The sequence below is a fragment of the Phoca vitulina genome, unplaced genomic scaffold (assembly GCF_004348235.1).
Source record: "Phoca vitulina isolate PV1807 unplaced genomic scaffold, GSC_HSeal_1.0 scaffold1, whole genome shotgun sequence".
Classification (NCBI taxonomy): domain Eukaryota; kingdom Metazoa; phylum Chordata; class Mammalia; order Carnivora; family Phocidae; genus Phoca; species Phoca vitulina.
In genome coordinates this window covers 65,341,286-65,363,873 of record NW_022589704.1, presented here as the reverse complement: position 1 = coordinate 65,363,873, position 22,588 = coordinate 65,341,286, and positions in this window count along the sequence as shown.

Genomic DNA, 22,588 nt, shown 5'->3' with positions numbered 1-22,588 from the left:
GAAATTCCGTCACTACATACAGTAAGAAGAAACTGGAGAGGAAACGGTCAAAGACCGAGTTGTGTGACATTCTTTCCCATCATGTAAAAAGACGTATAGGTAAAATTTTCTGTCTTACCTCTCCAACTAGATTGTTCATTCCATGCGAGGGGAGCATGTGCTTTATATTTTTTGTGACCATTTAAAAAGTACTGGGGCACCTGGGTGGCTCAGTCGGTTAAGCGTCTGCCTTCAGCTCAGGTCATGATCCCAGGGTCCTGGGATTGAGCCCCGCATCGGGCTCAATTTATTTCCGTGACTTTCAATTTCAAGATGCTGGTTAACATGCACTCAACTATAATGCCATAACCTTTTCTGACACTAGACACAATTTACTCACAAAAGGAATAAGTGTCAGTCACCTTTAGCTCAATGATTATTTAGTAGTTACACAAATTTTTAACATCTATAGCAGGTAGCATTAACACAATGCTTATAATACACACATAATTAATATCCACATCACTATCCTCAATTGGTAATTCATAAATGAGAAAAGAATTTCTAACTTATTGACTAGATCTCTAAGGAAAACTATTTTCTCTAATCCATTATTTTAACAACTATTTTAATTTAAAAAGGAACAAAACATTTTTTTCCTTAAAAATAAATATACATTATGTTACAGGGGATAAAATTAATATTTAACATGCCTCATTATTTACAAAAACATTCTGGCCTCACACTTTATAATATAGAAATTTTTAGGTCTGGGTTTAACTTCAGCTTACTTAGATATTTGGGTTTTGAAGTCCATCTGAGCTGACAAAAAAAAGATGCAGATCCAAATGGAAAAATCATGTCTGTTTTTCAATTTTTGCTTACCAAATCATTCTACTCATTTCTCTATGTTGTCCACTAAAGATTTTTATTGAAATTCAAGCAAATTTTAATCTTCCCCAAATTCTATCAGGTTTTTTTTTGTAAACTAATCAAGTGTTAATTATATCTTAATTTTGTTTTGTTAATTATATCTTTAAACAGTGGTTCAAAACTTACTGAAATCCTTTTGAAGATTTTTTTTTTAAAGTAAGCTCTTTTTTTTTTTAGTATTTTTTTTAAGTAATCTCTACACCTAATGTGGGGCTTGAACTTACAACCCCAAGATCAAGACTTGCATGTTCTACTGACTGAGCCAGCCAGGAGCTCCTCCTTTTTGAAGATTTTTAATCAGGGTGCCTGGGTGGCTCAGTTGGTTAAGCAACTGCCTTCAGCTCTGGTCATGATCCCAGAGTCCTGGGATGGAGTCCCATATCGGGCTCCCGGCTCAGCAGGGAGCCTGCTTCTCCCTCTGACCCTCTCCCCTCTCATGCTGTTTCTCTCTCTCTCTCTCTCTCTCAAATAAATAAATAAAATCTTTAAAAAAAGATTTTTAATCAAAGTAGAACATTTGGATTCCATGTTTTTAAGTGTGCAAATTTTTAACAACGAGCTTATATAATGATGGGAACATTTATTTTAAATATGCTTTGTCCACAGCCTGCATTTCTTGCAGAAAAGAGTTACATTCTTTTCATTGATCAACTTCTTGGATCTTAGATTATTCTTCTTAATCAGGTTGGGAAACAGCTTGCACTAAGAGCAGGAAATGGTATGAGTTGTGCCATTTCAGGTGGCTTACTTGTGGTTACATTAGTTGTAATGTCTTCAATCAATTGCAATTTTTTTTAAACCACTAACCCATTTTCCGAAGGCTTAGGTCAGTGAAAACTAGGGAAAATAAATCCATAAATCTACCTAAATAAGTCCCAATGAACTGCTCTGTGTTGTAATAATACATGAACCAGACAGAGTATTGCTGTCAATGTCCCACACTCCCCAACCCCCACCTCTGACAAAGGTCCCTCTTCCCTCCTGCAGTAGGTGATTCAGGACTTCCCCTGACTGTTCAGGACTCACTTTGAGAGAAAGAGTTCTGAGTAAAGCTTAATGTCTTTCTTAGTTTTCAGATAAAAATATCTTTTTTTTAAAAAAAGATTTTATTTTTATTTATTTATTTGAGAGAGAGTGAGAGAGAGAGAGAGAGAGCAAGAATGGGGAGAGAGAAGCAGACTCCCGGCTGAGCAGGGAGGCCGACGCTGGGCTCTATCCCAGGACCCTGGAATCATGACCTGAGCTGAAGGCAGACGCTTAACTGTCTGAGCCACCCAGGCGCCCCCAGATAAAAATATCTTTAAAAAAAAAAAGAGTTCTAGTATTTTTCCCCCATCTTCAATAGATATCTTGAATAAGCCATTTTGAAGACTGATATTTGTGGTCACTCACCAAGTCCTAGTGGTGGTTGACAGAATTTCAATTCCTGGGTTCCATCCAGAGCTACTGAACCTGAGGAGATGGGGCAATGATTAAAGTTTTAAAACAAGCTTTACAGGTGATTGTGATGTACCACAAAGTGACAACTTGCCTCCAATTAGTAAACCAAGCAAAGTGGAGAAACAAGCTTACATCAGAATCATCTTGGGATGCTTGTTAAAAATATCTAGATGCTGGCTTCTATCCAAGACAAACTAAAACCAAAAATCTCGAGGGATAAGACCTGGAATTTTATATTTTTTAAATGATTTCTCATGCAGGACCAGGTATAGAAACCACTGCAGTTTATATTGTTGAAGTGAGCTTTGTAATAAGAATTGACATTTTTCTTATTCCTCTGAAAATTCTCTTGCTAGCAAGCTTTTAGAGTTCTCTGAGGTTCTGTGGTTCTCAAAATGCAGATCCAGGGTCAGAAGCAACAGCATCACCTGGGAACTATAGAAATACAAATTCTCAGACCCCACCCCATCTTACTGAATCAGAAACTTATGCCGCGGGGCCCAGCGGTCTAAGTTTTAGCAAGCCCTGCATGCAATTCCAATACACATTTAAGTTTGAGATCACTGGTTGAGGTCAAGTAATGAAAATTACTTGTCCTTTTCTTCTTTGTGTGTGTTTGGAGGACCGGGAACTTTATAAGAAACAATTTGGTATTGAATAAATAACTTAATTCCTTAAAAGTTGTATTACTGGCAATGAATGAAGCATCATGTTTTCTCTCTGTATTTCTCGTTATGTTGTGTGCTGCAGATGTTGACAAGAATAGCACCATTTTATATATTTGCATTGGGGGAGTCTGAGATCAGGGGTGAGGAAATCTTTTAAGGTTAAATTCTCACAAATACTTCCTCCCGAAGACCTTGTGCCAGGCCATGATTTCCCAGCAGATGTTTTCCATTATATAGCTACTGGGTCATGACAGACTTTCCCCGGTTTGCAGTTGCCATGACAACCACATTTTTTGGTCTGCAGAGAATAGTATACAGCTCAGAGGTGTACGTTTTCTCGTAGTAATGGAAATGTTGATCCATCAAAGAAATTGATTAGTTGACAACTGTACATTTGATAAATCAGCAGTAAATTTGAAGGATCACATTTATTGTACATGGTTTATCCAGTGGACAGTATGCTGTTTCCACTAAATTTTCTAGACAAATAAAGATCCTGTGGTAAGCATACCAGTTTCTGAGGCTGTGAAAAGCTGGGGAAAATGTTTTGTTATTATTATAAACCATATTTTATACATAGGAGGAAATGATTGTAAGGAGAAATAGCTACAAATTTTATTCATATTTTCTGTTTTACATTCATTTTGAGCCTATTTTGCCCTTGGTCACTTACTATAAAAATGAAAGCAAGTATTAATTTGCAAAACAATGATAATTTAATAACATCGTAGACTTGAAAACAATATACGTAACATCTAATTGTTTGTAATTCCATCTGGGAGCTTGTTATCTAAGGTATCATTAGGTTTTACATACACAAAAAGGCTATGGCAAAACATTTTCAGAATTAAGGCCCTTTGAAAAATGAGCCAATTATCATTTTCAAATTAAATCAAAAGAAAGTTTTTTTTTTCTCTACCAGTATATGTCTGGACATGGTAATTTTTCTCTCAAGTATTATTCATAACATACTGAAATCATGTTCCGCTTTGTTTATGACATATATGAGAATGAAAATCTTTCAAACAGAGGTATTTTAAGTTGTGGTAATTACTTTCAGTCCTAGGTCCCATGAAGTCTGGGTCAAAGTGTAATGTTCATCCAGTAACTGTGAAATTGAACTCTATTTCTTGTACTACCACAATGACTGGGGACAGGCTTTATATTCTACTTTGATTTTTTTTTTTTTGCAATAGTTTAATACTTTTTGTCTTGGAATAATTTTGATTAAGTATAATCATGTATATGCATCACACTGATAGGCAATTGTTTTGTTTTAGTCAATTCCTTATTTTTTGAATTGCATTATTTGATGTAAATGAAAATTTGAAGATGTATTCTTTGTCTTGGAGGATATAAAATTCTTTATATTCTTTTCTTGGCAAGTTTCTTTGAATTACAGACCTTGAAAGTATTGTATTTTTGGTCTTTTTTCCTTATATCAGGGGTATGTAACCTGTATTATTTCCTCCTCATAGATTATGTGCTTCCTGTAGTTCAACAGTATTTCTTTGGTTTGTCTTTGTTTTGCATGCCTCGTAGTACCTAACACACATACAGGTGCTCAATAGATCCTTGTTATAATCAATAGATATAAAATCTTTTATCCCTCCGTAGATTGACTTCAATGGATGTTAATTTGCAACTGCTTTATACCTCTTTTTATTTTCCAAATGTTCTGAGATGAACGTAAATGATTTTATAATATGAAAAAAAAAACTAAGTTTCAGGGCACCTGGGTGGCTCAGTCAGTTGGGCATCTAGCTCTTTATTAGGCCAGGGTCGTGATCTCAAGGTTGTGAGATCGGTCCCTGTGTTGGGCTCCGTGCTGAGCATGGAGCCTGCTTGGGATTCTCTCTCTCCCTCTCCCTCTGCTCCTGCCCCCTCTAAACAAACAAATAAACAAACAGAAAACTAATCTAAGTTTTAAAATAACAGAAAGGAAATTCAGTAGCTACCTTTCTATCTTGATGTTCTCTCAGTTCCATATCACTTGGTAAATACGACTGTGGTGTTTGTAGGTATCTCTCACCCTTTACCCCCCCTGAAATTGTAGATTAAATTTTTGAAGGGAATAGTTCTATTTAAGAGAAATTATACATCTACACTCAAAGGAAGCTGAGAGTTCCCCTCTCTCCCCATCCTGTTCTAACCCTTTCCATCCACCTCTCATCCTGTCCTGCTCCATGTGTTTGTGTTTAATGAAAAGGAGAATCATAGGATTTCAGACCTGGAAGGGACCTAAGAGATTCTTAGGTCACAGATTGCAATCTTTATGCTCCTGGAGCCAGGCAGTACTACAGTGTGTGAAGTAGGTCTGCTTGGAACTGTGAGGTCTCAGAGAACAAGCCATATCTAAAGGAGGGAGCGAAGACACAGCTACAGCTGATTACTGCTAAGTGAGAATAGAGGTCAACTCTACCAATTTTTTCAAAAAAAATTAAAAATGGATTTGTAGGTAAACATCCCAATTTTTAAATGTTGGCAGCTGATGCCTGCAAAAAAAAAAAAAAAAAAAAAGGTAATGCCTGTCAAACGAAACATATCTTCAGGCCAAAATGAGGCCATGAGCTGCCAGTTTTCCCATGTGGTTAGACTACATCCTCATTTCATAGATGAGGAAACTTAAGCTCAGACTGATATAAAAAAAACTTGCCTAAGACCATCCTGGATCTTAGACAAAAAAACTCCAGTGCTCTTCAACTATAGATGTTGGTGACTTGAGTAGGTATATCCTTAGGTCAGGAAGGAAGTTTGTGAGCATATCCTCTGTGGGAATGGAGTGTCTGGAAACCATTTTATATCTTTGATCATGAAAACAAGAAGGCATTTGTCTTGTGGATCAGAAAGTAGAAACAAGGCTTTGTTTGAGTAGGTGATGTGGTCCAACATCTGAGAGGAAGAAAGGGTAATATTGTTTACTTTGTAGTCATTGCATTTTTTTAGTAACTCCAAACTCTTTTTTGTTCAGTAAAACCTAACAATCTCTGAATTTCAGTTAGAGGTTTGCTAATGGAAGGAAATTTGTATGTTCTATACTACTTCTACTGGATTATTATTTCTATTTAGGGATTACTTGTAATTTAGAAAAAGAGAAAATTATTTCCTAAAATTGCAAGAATGATCTCTTTCCCTGAATTTCTATTATCACATTGCATTTTGCTTTTTGCTTAAAGTTTTCTTTCCCTAAATACTCAAGAAATTTCCTATAGATCTTTGGTAGTATCAAACAGATCATTCTTATAAGAAGGTTTCTATCTCCTTAGATAAAATTTTAGCCACTGATTAGATTTCATATTCAAATGGGGTCCAGCATGCATTGCTTCTTGTTCCACAAACTATACAAGATCAACTAGGACCAGAAATGGCTGAAATCTGAAGATGAGAATATGACTGCAAAGATTAGGGAAGGCCTAAATCACAAAATACACCACAAGGCACACTTCAAATCCGTAATAAAGATGACTTTCTACATCAGTGATTCTCAGACCAGATTCCTCAAATCGCCTGGGAAACTTAAAAAATACCAGTGCCCAAGCATGGATTCTGACTTAATTGACCTGGAAGCTGGGCACACATATATCTTATGCCAGTCCATCTCCACTGGGACCAGCACATGGTAGAAATAGTAACGGGTCCAGGAGTTAGATAAATTCTCCTCTAAATCCTTACACCAATCACTGTCGTGTATCCCAGGATACCCAGCATCAGTACCTAAAGAGGAGTGACGATTCTGTCTTGGTCCCCTATTGTATTTGCAATACAAGGAGTTACAGAGTTATGAGAGGTTGGTGAAGGTTATGAGGTTAACCACATACCCCAGCCATCTAATTATAACACTTGTGATGGTCTAAGAACGAGCTGATTGTCAAAACAATTCTTGAACACAAAGGTTAGGTCAGAGAGGGAGGCCAAATCCTCTAGTATGGCCAGTGCCACAGGTCTTGAAGTGAAAATGCTTTTGGGAAAACATTAGTCCTCTGAACCATACTCCGTGGTGAGGCCTTCATTCCTGACTAGCCTTGACTCCACAGGATTATAGCTCCTAGTGTTCATTTATTTAAGTTCACCAACACAAACACCTCTCAGAGGGCTGGATTCGGTGTCGTTACCAGGATGTGTCCCCTCATGGATTCAGAATCCTCATCTTCTACCTCCTCTTCAGTGGCCACTCTGATAGCTAAATTTTTGACCCAATAATATCAAAATTCTTATTACCCTTTTCTATAGAATAACGAGGGCAAATTGCCATAAGATTGTTCCTCAGGGATCCCATGGTGATTTTCTGTGCCAGCATTTAAAGAGTTGCCACTTATTTTAAGGAAGAGAGAAAATATGAAAAAAATATATTTATCCATATTTTATATATGTATTCATATATGTATATATTTTATATATATTTTATCCATATATATATATATATTTACATTAAAGCTCTGAGCAATTCCCTAATTTACATTTAATTCTCTGAGTGCCTTCAGATAGAGGTTTATACAGTAGAGATAACTTTTATAAATTTCAACACTTTAAGCTTAATACTTTAAGTTTTAATTTTAAAACCGGAAGTTTTAATACTTAACCTCAGAAGAATATGCCTAGTGAGCCCAAAACTTTAAATTGGTATTTCCCAAACTATGTTCTGCAGATCTTGAGTTTTATGGTTTGTTAGCAGCTGCCATATATACTTACCTACAGGTGTAAACACACCCCCCAACAGGATTTACTGGATTGGGAAATGCTGTCTTAAACAAATGTAAATGAGCTTATTTACTTTAAGATTTCAAAAGTTTTTGCCAGTTAACATTAGAAAGATGTAATTTAATACATTTTCAAAATTATTCAACCAATTAATCTGTTTTGGAGGACCATGTAATGAGACTAGCGTTTTTTAAAAAGAACTTCAGAAAATGTCCAATATGATGAATTGGAAAGTTATGGATTTTGGAATTCCAGACAGTGTTCAAATTCTAGCTCTGTCCCTTGCCCAGTCACACGGCCATGGGCAAGTACTGGATTTCTTGAGTAGATACTGGATAAATAGTATTTGTCTCACAAGATTGACCTGAGATTAAAAGAGATAAGTTATATAAAGATATTGGGACACAGAGGTCCTCAATATATCAATAAACCTGAATTCAATCCCTTTCTTCACTTCAGGGGCTTCTGATGGCCCTTCATGCATAGGTCTATGTATTTATATGACTCTAATCAGGTTTCACAGATGGATCTTATTTTTTGACTTCACTCAGTTATTTACTATAAATATGGGCCTGTATTAACTAGTCCATACAGCTTAACAGGCCATCTAGTATTTCAGGGTATTAAACACTAGTTTCCTTGGATAATCATTTATTGGTGGACATTTGAGTTATTTTCAAATTTCCCCTTTCCTAACAGTTTTGTATGAAAAGCTTGGAACAAATTACTTGTTTGCTTTTAGATTATTTTCTAGGAGTATATTCCCCAAAGTGAAATTACTAGGTCAAAGGAAAGAAACCATTATATAGTTTTTGTCACAAATAGCTCTGCAGAAAATTTGAACCAATTTACAATGTCACTTAAAATATATAAGCGTACCTTTATACCTTAACCTGTCACCAATGGATTTTTAGTGCTTTTGCTAGTTTAATGGGTACATACTGGTAACTTAAATTTGTCTTAAGCCAATTTTATTTAATACCCATAATGCTGTGGATTTTTGAGTATATCACTTTACTATATTTTTGTGTAAGTGTGCTAGCTGTTTATTCTACTTCTTTGATGTTTATTGACTAAAATCTGATTTCCAGGGTATAGGATCTCCAGCCAACCTCATGTTTTAGGGAAAATATGGATAATATGTAGTAACTACTTCTGTGGGATGACTAGCAAGCTTTGACACGTGACATCAACCCTTTGTTCTCCCACCACTTCCCTTCCCCCATTCTACCCTCTGAACTTGAACTTAATGGATCTCAAATTTTTTTAAATACAGGAATGATTCTACAAATATCCAGTGCTTGCTTAAATCTCTGCTTATGGTTGGCCAAAAGTGTTTGTGATGTCAAAATTCCTCTTAAAACTCGGAAGAGCCGTGATCCCAAACTTATATCAATAATTTATACCCATGGGCAACCTTTAAATGGGATCCTGCTAATTTTTAAATTAATATGGAGAGTGACTAAACTATATTATATAAAATTATTACAGAGGATTGTCTACTTCATGTGTCAAACTCTGCCTATAGTATTTTTCCCTATTGCCAAGGCCACTTGGCCACTGTCAGGTCTATTCTTTAGGAACCAATCCTGACTTTAGATAGTAGTTTCCTTCTCAGTATTATATAGTTTAGCATTAAGTTACAAGTCCTGCTAGTCCAGCCTTGGTCATGAACTTCAGTACTGATAACTAACTTACCTGTCTTGAACCCAAGCATTAAGGTTGGTGAAGGAAGGGTTGGTCTGTGACCTGTTGACTGACTATAGATACTGACTTTCTGCTTGTCCTATGCCTTAGCAAATACAGAGTCATCTTATTAACTACTAACAGATGAAAAGCTAGGTGAATCATAATCCAAAGCCTGAAATCCAAAGTCTTTGTTTTTCAGAGAAAAGAACATGTGTTATTTAAATGGCAAACTGAACAGCTTTCTCTTGCCAAGGTGCACAAAATGAGAAATCTCATATATCCCTACACATGACTCAAATATTGCCTTCTCTATATTGAGGACATATGCATGCTCTGAAAAAGGACAGATCTGTAGGACTATGTACTGAAAGCAAAGAAGCAGGAGAGGGAGACATAGAGGGATAACCCGGCAATCATCTACAGAAACAGTTCACTAGATGTCACCCCACACTTGAGTCAGGATGAATGTTTTTCTAACAGAACACACTAGCAGGAAAGGGGCCTTCTGTTACCAGGAAAAGAACTCTTGTTTCTCCCCAACCTAAACTGGTGGAATATCTTTGTGTTGAAAATTATTTGAAGTCATAAAAGTAACTTTTGGCTTTAACCAAAGAGTTTTTGATGTCCATGAGTTCTTGACATTTGAACAGGGATGTACTATGCTAACCTATTATGTAATTTTATATAGTGCATATTTATTACATAGAAATTTGAAAATGCAAATAAGCAAAAGAAAAGAAAAAAGGCCTACATGACATGACCTCACCTCCAGAAATAAAATTATAAACATTTTGATACGTTCTTCTAGAATTCTTTCTATACACACAACACTAAATAGTTGGTTCATAAAGTACATTTTATTTTTTCCATGTCAATACATTTTTACTGTGAATTTACAATATCACTTAAATGGCATAATAGCATTTTATTATTTATTAATCAATTCTATATAATTAAACATTGATACTATATGCTTGAGATTCTAATATGTTGAAAAAAGATGTGAGCCTCAATGTGTTTTTCTAATATGTTTTATATTAATATTTATGACATCACCAAATCTTACTTAAACCATTTTAACATCTTTCTTTGAAGAAATTGTTTAGACTTTTAAAAATCAGAGAGTAAGCCACCTTCATCCACGTGCTCAGTATAAAAATCTGTGTTACCACTGTGAAAATTAATAAAGGGAAATCTCACTAGAACGAAGTCAGGAGGTTCAGCAGGGAAGCTCTCCTGCCCTACCATTCCTATTAATTGCAAATCCGATAGGAAGAGAGGGACCTTGTCTTGGATACTACTTTACTACCCCCATCCCCTTACCCCCACCCTCAACAACCCAGCCAATGAAGGACAGTCACAACTCAGCCAATGAAAAGCCACTATATTTTGAACTCCCAGTTTACTCCAATGGAGTTTTTACTTATAACAATCCCTCTATAAAAGAGTGCTCCTTTCCTTTGTTCAACAGACTTGTCTATGGTTTTTGTTGTAGCTTGGTTGTCCAGCATTGCGATTTTCTGATATTCCCAAATAAATTCATTTTCGCTGGTAAAATAACTGGCTTTTATTTTTTTTTAAGGTTAACTTCACCAAGTTTTTAATTCTGAGGAAGAAAATGATGGCTTGCTTGATGTGAGTATTCACTCTGAGGAAGCCTGCTATGGCCCAGGTTTCTTGTCTGAAAATGGGCAGGGCTGGGGAAATCAGTGGAAGGCTCTAATGTCCAAAATATTGTGTGGATGTCCTTTACTGGCAAGACACTATAGACTTCAAGTTTTTGGAAAGATGTTAGTGATATATTCCAGAGAATAAGATGTTCCCGTGTTCAAATTCCTTACTGAGTTAATTCAAATAATTTATTTAATTTCTCTGATCTCATTTTCCTACCTGTAGATTAGAGGGCATGATATCTACCATGAAGTGTCATTGGAATTAAACAAGATCATGCCTTTAAAGCTCCTGATTCATAAAAGCACCAGGAGTTTGTTTTTTATTTATTTAAATGGATCGTTCCCTTTTTCAGAAATATAATCATGCTTTCTCACATCAGTTCAGTGTATGAGTAAGTAATACATGTTTAACTCTGTACAGTACTTCACCATATTTTATCGATTATGAGTAAACCATGTTTGCCGCTATTATATACATGTGGCTTTTATCAATAGGCTTTTGATCTGTTTACTCTAAGCCCTATACATCCTTGCAATTTTGGTCTTCTTCTGATGTTAGTTTCTTTTCTCCCCTCTCTTTTGAATCTTTTCCTACCTGGCAAACAAATGAAGTCATTAAGACCATCATGAAATAAATCCTGTTGGGTTGTGAATATATCATTTCAGTTTCTGTTGATGTTTGCCACGTGCTTATGAAATACACTTGGTTTTGAGAGAAAATAATGAGGTGATATTCTTGACAGCCCACCCTCCACATCCTTTCCATAATAGCTTGAATAACAGTAGGAAAGAGGTTGCTTTTATTTGACAAAGCTTTTTTTTTATTGTCTAGCCTGATCAAACTTCATAGCCTTGTTTGCACCTACCTAGAAACTGAAGAAATAAAGCAAGGAAAATTCTATCCTTTCTCACTAGTACACACGTTTTTTAACAGTTTCCCCAAACGGATGTTTTGTTCAAGGCATACTCTATTGACCCTTTGTATTGCCTTTATCAGAAATGGTTTCTTTCCCAGGCATATTCCTAAATAGAAAACACCGCTGATCTTGACTTGGCATAGAAATAAATGTGTGTGCTTGGTGTAGGCGTGTACATGTACATGATTTTATATACAGAAAATCCAGTTCTTTGTTCCTTAAAATTTCTCCACCTTATGAAAATAATAAGAAAAAACCCCAGGGAGGTGGGAATTTGTTAATCCCTATTTGCAAGCCTTGCTCTTCTAATACCATTTTCTTTCTATTTTTTCTTCCTTTCTTCCTTCCTTCCTTCCTTCCTTCCTTCCTTTCTTTTTTCCCAAGGTGGGCTTATCTGAATGTTTCCAGAAGAAGCTGGTAGGTGGCGGCTTTCATCTATGCCTTTTACCTTGGATACTCTGCAGACCGTGGGGCTCCAGGTGTTTTACTGTTCACTACTGCTGTAACATCGAGACCTAAACATTTAAAAGAGAAGTCAAAATAAACACATCCTGTTCCCTTGCTCGGTGGGTATTTATGGAGGTCTTAGTATGCACCAGAGACTACCTGTGTTGTTAAGTGTTCAATTCTTCTATTAAATTCTTCCTATTAGGTGTGTTTATTGTCATTTCCAGAAAGAGAAAGTTTTTATTCAGACTATAGTATTATATTCCATATATACCTTAAATTCAATCTGCGTCTGATTGCATCTGATTTATGAGGTGTACTAGTTTTTACCTTTTTTATGAATTTTGACAGAAAGAATGGAAACATTTAGAATCCGTTCCATCATTTCAAAGTTTAGGAAGGATTTATCCTAAGTTTATTGAAGTAGTCAATTGAATAAATGAGTCACCTACCTACCCCCATTAAACAAATTTCCTGGTCCCTATAAATTGAGATCAACTAGTAGGAATAAAACTGGATATTCAGGGGGGCTCCTGGAGGGGCACAGTCAGTTAAGAGTCTTGACTCTTGGTTTCAGCTCAGGTCGTGATCCCAGGGTCGTGATCTCAGGGTCGTGATCTCAGGGTCGTGAGATCAAGCCCCATGTCAAGCTCCATGTTCAGCATGGAGTCTGCTTAGAGTCTCTCTCCCTCTGCCCCTCCCCCTTTCAAATAAATAAATAAATCTTAAACAACAACAACAAAAAAAACCCACTAGATATTTGGTCTTGAACCCAACTGTAAATTGACATGGAGTAGTGTTATTTATTCAGTTATATTTTGCAACACCTTTTTACACATCTGGCAGAGTGCAGAACAGTGGAGATTCAATGATGAATAAAGCTGCTGCCCTGACAGAGGCTTCGAGGGTAAGTGATGGGCTGAGCTGTTTTGCTCCATCTGATGGAAGGATGATAGACATTTCCATGGGCTTTCCCTTTTATTCACAGCTAAGGGTTAAATTACAAACTCAACACTGAGTCACTAAGTGTTCCTAAAATTAAGTATTTATTAGTTATAAAATCAGTACACTACTAATATGTACTGAAAAATCTATATTACTATTTTATTATTTATTCTTTCAGCAAATATTTATTTTAAAAATATCTAGCATTTATTTATAATTGTTACATGCATTATACTAAATATATATGTGTTAGAAATAGAAATATTGTCTCTTTAAGCACAAAAACAACCCTACAGAGAAGGGTATTATTACTGATCTAATTACATGGAAGAAGAAACCAAGCTTTAGAGAGGTTTACATGATAGAGCCTGGACTGGAATCAAGGCTCTAGATCTGGGCCCATGCTTTTAATTCCATTGTACTACATGTTAGGGATTGAATGTGAGCAAATCAAACACTTGCCTGACCTCATGGAGCTTATAGTCTAGTCGAGGAAACAGATACTAACTAAACCATCTCACAAATATATAAGCACAAATAGTAACATGTACTTTGAAGTGCCAATACAGGATGTCAGAGCAAAACTGTAACAGGGAACATGATAGAATCTGACAGGGCAAGATAAAACATCCCTGAAAAAATTAAATTTGAGCTGCTTTCTGAAGTGTAAGCAAGCATTAAGTTGGTGAACATAGTAGCAAAGGGAATGGAGGTGAGATAAAGCATCCACAGGCAGAGGGCAAGGCCATGAAGCAGAGGAGTATGGTAGAATTAAGGGAAATCCAAAATGGCTGAGACAGCTCTGACGAAGAAAAGAGTGGCATGAAAATGGTGAAGCATTCAAGGCCGGACTGTGTTGGACGATCCAGGCAATGTTAGGAATGCTTGTCCTTTTCCTAAGAGCTTTGCAAATCCATTCAGTGATTTTAAGCTTCTAGAAGTTCTAGCTACCTCAAAACCCTTGGGAATTTTGCAAACCTACTACGCAAATATAAACACGAAGACATATTTGAAATTTCTTCAACTTTTGGCAAGAACATTTCGTTATAAGTATGTCTTGAGTTTTCTGAGGTCTTCATTTGAAGTTATTTATTACTTTAAAATTTTAATTACTTTTAGCTTATCTTCATTAACTACTTAGTTGGTTATAGAATTTTTGGCTAGCCCCATCCACCTGGAATGTGTATAAATCAATAATATTTTTGGTTTATAATTTTTTAAAAGATTTTACTTCTTTATTTGTGTGTGAGAGAGAGAGAGGGAAAGCCAGCACACAAGCAGGGGAAGTAGCAGGCAGAGGGAGAAGGCTCCACGCTGAGCAGGGAGCCCAATGTGGGGCTCGATCCCAGGACCCTGGGATCATGACCTGAGCCGAAGGCAGACGCTTCACCAACTGAGCCACCCAGGCACCCCAGGTTTTAAATTTTGAAATATTACCTCAAGATTAAGGTATGTTATAGTGTAAATATTGTCTTAGTCCATTTGGACAGCTTCTAACAGAATACTATAGATTGGATGGCTTATAAACAAAATAAAAATTTTTTTTAACAAAAGAAATTTCTCTCTCACAGAAGGCTGAGAACTCTCAGGTAAAGGCACAAGGAGATTCAGAGTCTGGTGAGCGTCTGCTTCCTGGTTGATAGAAGACCATCTTCTTACTATGTCCTTACATGATAGACTGCACAGGGGAGCTCCCTGGGGTCTCTATTATAAGGGAAGTAATCCCATTCATGAGATCTCCAGTCACCTCCCAAAGGTCCCGTTTCCCAGTCCCGCCACATTGGAAATTAGAAGTTCGACATACAAATTTGGGGGGGGGGGAGCACAAACTTTCAGTCCATAACAAATATGATGATGTCTATCCATATTTCTATAGAAAATATATGCAAAATTTCACCCTCAAAATTTTATTATAAGGAGGCACTATGTTATTATCATTAGGTATTTTTCTTTCCTGCTTTAGAATGTGGGGCATAAGTAGAGTATGTTTTACCAAAAGTCTTTATTTTCAGTGGGCCAAGTTCAAAACCTATTTGAGAGCCATATGTGCCCACATTGCATGGGTCAGTCATGAAACAAACCGTTACCACATAACAATGCTATTTCTGTAGTGGAGAGGGGGACAAAAGACAGCAGGGCTAGAGGGCAAAGAGACACCACCACCATCACCACCGCCACTGCCACCCCCGGAAGACTTCCTGAAAGAAACAGGAGGGGCTTCAGACCAGGCAGTGTCTGGTCTGAGGCTCTATGGCTCAGTGGCATTTGCTAGGTTTTTTTAACAGAGGAGAGCAGAGGAAACAAAATGTATGAGTGCATGGAAATGAGAAAGTATTGCATAATTGCAAAATTACGATGAACTTAGAATTCCAGGAAGTGAACAAGGCCATGGCAGGTGATAAGGCAGGACAGGTATGCAGTTTGTGAGACATCCAGGGGGAAGTGTCGAGTTTGTCGACTTTGGAAAACAAATCTACTTTTCACTGAGGTAGATCTTACGACCCTATAACAACAGGAGACCTATGACCAATAGAGGAGCGAGAGTCTGCGTTAAACCACGAGACAGTCTCTTGAGAATGGTAAATTATTTGACTTTCATGTGAGAAATCACAGGAAAATATTGTGATAGATATTGTTCAAAGGGAATGCACGTTGCTGAGACTCCTTAAGCCTCCTATTTTTATGGAAATCAGTAGTCAGGAAAAACACAAAAAGGAGATGATCAATATGTATGTACAGAGATTTGGCTCCTGATAAACACCCATATGATAACATCGGGTCTACTCAGCACATTAATGAAATTTGGCAAGATTTATGAATTGTCTTAGCAACCTCCCCAGGAAATGGAATTTGGCTGATGTAATGCCATCTTAAGAAAGGCCAGATCTGCATATCATTAACATTTGTGTTGGTGGGTTCCCAAAAATGGGTGTAGTCTGACCCAAAATGAATGTTATAATAAAAGCCCCCGCTTGCTACAGGAGTGTGAAACCATCTGAGGGAAGCAAAAAATTAGACATTTCTTCAAGCACAAATGGCTGGTTTCAGAACTAGTTGCAACAGCGCTATGTTCAGCAGCTGCACCTGCGTGCTAACTAGGGAGCTATCTGGCTACAAATGTTTGTTTTACACATCAGAAGTTAAAGTACAGGATGGAGTACACTGGGCAACATCTCATGAAAATGGAATGGGGTTTTCTTCCTCCCTCCATAATTTGAGCCTCAAGCCTTAAAACAGGAGTACACCATGACATAATGGTGTTTTCATCTGTGGAAAAATACATATTTTTCTATGCTAGTAATGGCATTTAAAAGGGAAACATGCCTATTTGGTCACTGACCCCTCGCATATCATAACTATCTTGGAATTTCCTTTTTAAGCAATCTTTCCTAGAGACCCAGTATTGGCCCAAGACCAATTTACTCTTTGCCAAAAAAAGTTATTTCTCAGGCCCAATTATCTAGAAAGCTCATGAAATGTGTGCCTTGGCAGGCTGAAGAAAAAAGATTTTGTAATCAGGTTTTCCAGAGGAACTCTCAGAATTTCCAATCCAAGATCCTGTTTTGGTTGGAAGAGGGTGCACAGATAGAAACATTAAGAGAGAGAAATGAGAAGTGTTGTCTCTTATATAACTCCAGGCAGATTTGCTGTATCCAGTCCCTCCTAGTGGAAGTGAAGGGAATGGTAAAAGGAAGGGATCTAGAACTAAGGATTTCCTAAAATGCCCATACATGACCGTTTGGGTAACCTTAAAGAAAGGCCTAAACATTAGAAGCAGGATAAAGGTTTCTTTTGCTGCGATTTGAGCCAGGTGAATATGTCCAAAGCAAAGAGGATCAAGAGGTTTGTCTGAGATCTGTATCACATAGAGGTCCAAGAGATTGATAACGACCTGGAACTTGGTTTATTTATATCCAGTTGCCAGTTGCAACACCAACCATGTGGCTAAGTCCAAACAGGAGTCACACCTTCAGCTGTTCAGAAACTCCCTTGAATCCCTTTACTTCTGCTCCCTTATTTCTACATCCTAGAAAAAATTATCTTCCACCCCCAAACCCAAGATCTACTCCCTTCCATTTTTTCTTTCTAAGGAGAAGGATACTCCTTTAAGGAAAAAAGAAAAAAACAAAACAAAACAAAACCGTTTACTTAAAAGAAAATGGATCTCGATCTCTAGAGTTTGCTAAGCCTATTTCTTGTCATTTCTTACAATTAGCTTCTTCCAATTTCTGCCTTTGAACAAACCTCCCAAACTCTACTGCAGAAACAAAAGCATCCTTCACACTGTTCTACTTAAAATCCAGCACGCATCTCACCTCGTTCAGGAAAATACCCAGAATATACTAGATCTAATCATGTACTGTAAATTCTGTATTCAAAAACCTACATTTCATTTATCACTAATCTGATTGACAGAAATGCAAAACTTTACAAAATACTCTGCTGGCGAGGCTGTGGCAAAACAAACAGTAGCACTTGGCACGACTCTGACGGTTATACAGAGTGGCAGAACCTCCTTTAAAAAAGGAATCTGTTAAATTCTAGCAAAATTACACACACGTATAATCTCTAACCTATTATACTTTATTATTTTGAAAGATGATAAATGAAGGGGAAAAATAGATTCACTTTGCCCCGTGTATATGAACTCTTAAGGCAGAATAAAAATTGAAGTAAGTTATTCAATGTACAAGGAATGATAGCTTTAGATTGTCACTAATTTTCAGCTTCCACTCAAACAATGGATCTAACTTATAATTATGAATACTTAATATCAAAAACAAACAAAACAAACCCAAGTCATACTTATACTAGTAGAAGTACATATACAACCTAGGAAGTAAAAGCCTGAAGGTGATCAAAACTCCAGATGCAAATACAAGAGGAGCATAAAAACGCTATGGAGATGCAATCAGCAAAACTGGAAACTAATTGAGCAATCTCGTTTTCATGACAATATAATTATTTGCAAAAGTTCAACAAGAATCTGTTTTCCTTGTAAGAAGACACAATTGGAAAAGTTAGTTATGTTACCAAGATTTTGACGAGAATCCTATTTGAGCATGATGTGCATAGAATCAGATATGATAGGTTTTAAGAAACCAAGGTCAAGACAATAAAGCCCCCTTTCAAAAACCCTCCTGGTCTCTTGCTGTCAGGGTTTCTGGCACCTTTGACGTGAGTGAGGACGGTCACTTCCTGGCAGGTTCAGGAACCTCAGGATATTTGGAGACTTTGAGAAGAGAGGAATTCACCCAAATCTATAGGTATTATACGTAAAGTCTTAATGGCAAGTCCTTGGCTTGGCTCTCTCGCTGTGAGAGATTTTTAAAAGTCCAATCTGAGATTTCTTATGAAGAGTGGCAGCAAAGCAGATTTCAGAAGGGCATATTATGGTCGTCACTATTCTTGTTGCACTTGTGTAAGCAATCAGACCAAGTTTAATGAGACTGGATTTATTTTGCAAACAAATTAGTCTTACTGTGATTATCTTTGATAGAAACAGGGGTGACTGTAGATAGAAAAATTATGTTTCATTGGAAAACTATCACACACCCTTGAGGATAGCAGATTCTAGTTCTGTGCATTGTCTTTGAAAAGGTTTTGTTATCCCATCTCTAAGCTGGACCGGATCCTGAACTCTTTTAGTTTCCTCAAATATCTGGCTACGACTCTCTGAACTAACATTTCCAATTGTCTCCCACTCTTCTGACCCAGAATAACTGAGAACAAACATCATCCTTTTCCCGAAGCCCTGCGGGCTGAAGTTGGACGACTCACTACGGACGTAAGAGAAATCACCACAACTGTTCATGTATGGAGAAGCTTCCTGCCTGTTGCTGTGTGGGCCACTCAGAAAGTTCACCAGAATACCTGATGACATCACCAGAGACATTCAAACTGCACAAGATGCTTCAAGTTTGACATGCAGACATCTCAACAGACTGCCCTCCAGACTCAAAGTAGGTTTCTAGTTGACTCCAATCCTTAACTTTTGTTTTTCTTTTGCTTCCATGTAAATGCAAGAGCCCAACTTTGGGAGCCCACCCAGCGTCACCATTTCCTGAAATGAGACTGACCTGATCTCTTCTCAGATCTAAGAGACTGGTATAGTGAAATGTCTACTAACTCAGCTTCTAGACTGTGAAACTTCCTCAAGAAGTTTCAAATGTAGAGAATGAAGGGAAGCAGATGATGCCACCCCAAAATATGACTCTTTGGCACAAGGTTTATCTTGGGGTGGTTATTTTGAGAACCAGAAGACACAGAAGAAACTCTGAAAACAGTAGAGGTTACTCTCTTGTAAGGAAATTTAAAGAGGAAATCTCCACGTGTAAGGGTATCTCTCTTTTTATACCAGGAAGAGAAGATGACTAAACCGCAAGAAACTCTTGTCTTTGGAGAAGGCATCAACTTAAATGTGTGTAAGAAACTGTACCCTTGTTTACTGTGCTTTTCCTGGGGACCTTCCTATAACTGGCCTTCCCACACCTTTCTTTCATCTTTAGCTGAAGATGGTCTTTAGGCCACCCTGGGTGTTACTCATTTTAACCTGGGTATCTCCCATGTATATATGATGTGTACATGTTAATAAACTTCTGCTTGTTTTTCTTTCGTTAATCTGTCTGTTGTTACAGGAGTCTCAGCCAAGAACGCAGAGGGTAGATGAAAAATCATTTTTCCTCCTCTACAATACAGTACTATGAAAGGACTGAAATCTAAAATGGAACCAGAGGATGTGAAATGGAGAATCTCATGCATGCGCCCTCAGAAGAAACAAATTTAAAAACTGAGAGCCCGATTTCCCACAAACACCTGATTCACAAAAGACCAAGACTTATCTTCTGTCCAATGAACATCCACCAAGAACCCCTCCCAATCTTAAGCCAATGAACTTCCTGCTTGGATTCCGGCTGGACATTCCCCCTCTTTGCACTCCTTGCCCATAAATACAGCCCAGCCCAAACCCTCAACAGCCCTGCTGCCTACAGCTTGTTACCGTAGGTGTTTCCTGCAGAAGTGGATAGGTATGTGACTGATACAGTACCAGTCATGAGTTGATTATTGGTGAAGCTGGGTGATGGATACACTGGAGTTATTTCATCTATTCTCCTTAATTTTGTATCTTTTTGAAATTATCTTTAATAAGACTAAAGAAATAAGCTAAAGAATCATGTATATTACCTTGTGAAAATATAGATTTCTTGGGCCATGATTTTGATTTTGCAAATCTGAGATGAGGAACAGGGATTTGTTTTCTAGTTCAGGTCCCAAATGTTGATTATGGAGGTTATCAAAAATATATACTTTTGTGTATCTGCAGCCCTTGAATTATAAAATAGTGCTTGGCATTTGTATCTGTCGTGATTTTCAGGTGTGTTTTTATCTTCACAACTAGACAACAGTTAATCTTTATTCCTGTTTTTCCTGCTATTTCTCTAGTACAGTTCCTTTATATAATACATATATAATATAATATATATTATATATATATACACATATATATAATACCTTCAAACATATTAACTTCTTATTCTTCTTGAAGAAAGTGTATATGCCTTAATCCAGAAGAAATTCTCCTGAAACTCACGAAACAAAGGTAGGATGCTGAGACATTTTATTGTATAAAGGCTTCTCATCAGTCAACTGCTATTTACTTCAAACACTTAGGTGAGAAAAAGATCACAAAACATACCCTATTCATTTTTATCCTTTTGTAAGCTTAAGAGTTTATTCTTAATCCCTTGCTTTAAAGAAGTCCATGACCACAAAGTGATATTTATAATAATAATAATCACTTCATACCATCTGCTTTGGGACGATCAGAACTTAAAATCTCGATGTCATTTTTTGTTCTTGCAAATGGAGATAGGAAGAAAAACTGGGAGGATGAAAAGACTTCAGAATTGTGTGTGTGTGTGTGTGAGAGAGAGAGAGAGGCAAGGGAATGCAGTGATTTAGACTGGATTGGTTTAAACTGGATCAAAGAATTTAAACGGGATGCAAAAATTGGCCCTGGCCAATTACCCTCTATGGATTGCTTTAAGAAGTCAGTTTAGGGTCTGCTGGGTGTCAAAGTGGATCAGCTGCTGCTTTCTTTTACTTTGGGAGAGAGGAAAACCAAAAGTTATTCTTTGAAAATTATAGAAATCTATAGAAATTTATAGAAACTGAGACCTACCTATGAACACTTTAAAAATTTGCATTAGGATTCTCAGTTTTGAGAAAAAGAAAATTCATCTCAAAAACTTTTACTGCCCATGTCTATCGGGATGCCTGCTGCCATTCCAAAATATTGAATTCCACAGGAAACTTTGGCCAAACCTCACCTTATAGCCATAGCAAGATGGACCTTGTTCCTTTTGCTGTCTTGCAAATAAAACTCTCCTGTTTGCAGTGTGTGGCGAAGGATACCATTTATTTTCTTCCTGTATGAGCAGGACAAAACAAATGGACTTAAATATTTCATTTATCAAACATTATTATGTTGCTACTTGTTTTCTTTTACTTGCTGAAAATTCACATTTAAATATTTTTTAGAAATTCCAGGAAGTAATGCGTTCGCCCTCGTTTTTATCTTTAACATAAACAGCCCTGAATTGCTAGGACGTCTTGCTGTGATCATCCCAGATTTGTAATAAGTATCTATTTGCTGATAAGGAAAGAGTGCCTCTGCACAACACTGAGGGAGAAATGCCTCCCTAGGGGTTATGGCTGAGATCAACTTGGAGGTAATAAAATGACAAAGCATCTTTCATTTCTATCATTCCCTCCGAAATGACTACAGAACAGGATGTATAGTCCTGAAGTACCCATCGTAAAGATTTACACAAATTGTTCCTTTCTTTCAGATTGCTGTTACTTTCCTCGGTGTTACATACTGTCATTAAATTCTCCACCCTCACTATTACAGCTTCCATTACCACCCACATGGCACTACGGCTTTATCCATGGGTGGCAGATGTTATCACCATATGTCATCCGATCAATTTTCCATTCAAGGGTAATGTAATGTTTGGGGGAAAGCCAACTCACACTTTAGTAAAGGCTTTCTCTGTAGTCCTCACCAGCCGTAAATGCAAGCTTCCTTTCAACTTCTTGGCTCTGATACCTAAGCAAAAATCAGCAGGCATCTTAGAGATGCTTTGCATGTTTCCGTGTTAGTTGGGCTCTCTCTCACTGTCACCTGCCAGATTGT